We start from the raw sequence: 1,917 nt of genomic DNA, 5'->3' as shown, positions 1-1,917 counted from the left end.
AATCCCTACTGCTGTGACTATTGGTAGTTGTGCCACAGGCAATGAGGGCCAGTCAGGCGGTTCCAGCAACGACTACGCTCAAAAGGTGTTTTTTACGTGCCACCTGCACAGGAACCAGTCCAGCGGCACTGGCAACGAACATGCATGAATGCTGTTTCTTTACATGCCAATGGCACATGTGCCAGTTAGACGACACTGGCAAAATCACATTTGAATGGTGCATTTTACATGCCACCAGCATGGGAGCCAATCAGCGGCCCTGGCAATGATCACGCTCGGATGGTGCTTTTGATGTTCCACTGGCATGAGTACCAATCATGCAGTATGTCATCAGCCACGTCAGTGATTTTGATTTTGATTTGACTTGCCTCAACAGGTCTTCACAAGCAAAGTTTATTGTCCAATGAATGAGAGGTACTCATAAGTGGGCTGGTTACACCTACTGGCATAGGCCACAGGTAATGGTCTCACTTGGCTTGCCGGGTCTTTTCAAGCACAGCATATCTCCAAAGGTCTCTGTCACCAGCCATTGCCTCAGTAAGGCCCAATGTTCAAAAGTCGTGCTTTACCACCTCATCCCAGATCTTCCTGGGTCTACCTCTTCCACAGGTACCCTCAGCTGCTAGGGTGTAACACTTTTTCACACAGCTGTCCTCATTCATTCACAATACATACCCATATCAGCGCAATCATCTCTCTTGCACACCACAACTGATGCTTCTTAGGCTCAACTTTTCTCTCAAGATATTTACACTCTGTCATGTATGCACACTGACATTACACATCCAGTGGAGCATACTGGCTTCATTCCTTGCAAGCTTACGCATATCCTCAGCAGTCATGGCCCATGTTTCACTGCCATGTAGTATGGCTGTTCATACACATGCATCATATAGTCTACTTTTTACTCTGAGTGAGAGGCCCTTTGTCACCAGCAGATGTAGGAGCTCCCTGAACTTTGCCCAGGTTATTCTTGTTCTAGCAGCTACACTTTCAGAGCATCCACCCTCACTACTGACTCGGTCCCCTAGGTTACAGAAGCTATCAACTACTTGTAGTTTTTCTCCCTAGAATGTGACAGAAGCTGTTCTCTGCACATTTTCAGTGTTTATAGCACCTGAGCATTGTGTGTCCATAGCTTACACTGGGTACATCTTATGGAGTTTCTACCTACACCTTTTCTACAGATTGAGCAAGGCCATCTACCTGAAGCGATTTGTAGTTTGTCTGCCTTCCTACTTATTAAGACTTTACTTTTAGCTAGGTTGACTCTAAGGCCCTTCAATTCTAATCCTTGCTTCAACACCTGAAACTTTTCGTCTAGGTCTGATAGTGACTCAGCAATTAGAGCAAGGTCATCAGCATAGAGGAGCTCCCAGTGGCATCCTGTTTTGAATTCCTCTGGAATTCAAGACATACTTTCAGATATGCTATCCTTTCAAAATGAAAGTATAGCATATGCACATGAACCCACACATATATATATATGCATTGGAGTGTCTATAGCTATTTATAATGTTTGTAGGCTCTTTGTGTGCCTTGTATTTTTAAGTTTTTTTTTACATATTTTTACATTTCCCATATGCTATACTTTCATTTTTCATTTATGTATTTTTTATTATTATTATTTTTTTCCTGCTGTACCCTTATTTTTATTTTTATTTTATTTTTTATTTTTATTTCTATCTTATTTTTGCCATTGTTTTTGTTCTTGTCTCTCCTACACCTCTGTTTTTACCTCTTGCTCTATATTTGTATGAAACCCTTTGTGAATCTCTGAAGAGGCCTAGCAGTTCGGGTATGTAACCCCATTTCAACATGTCATCTGATAATCACTCCAGCAAGAAATATTCGGATAGAATGGGGTATGCTAAAGCTAGGCCGAAACAGCTGTAAGATTAAACTTCTGTTCATTCT

The sequence above is a fragment of the Octopus bimaculoides genome, chromosome 8 (assembly GCF_001194135.2).
Source record: "Octopus bimaculoides isolate UCB-OBI-ISO-001 chromosome 8, ASM119413v2, whole genome shotgun sequence".
Taxonomy (NCBI): Eukaryota; Metazoa; Mollusca; class Cephalopoda; order Octopoda; family Octopodidae; genus Octopus; species Octopus bimaculoides.
This window is presented reverse-complemented; position numbering follows the sequence as displayed.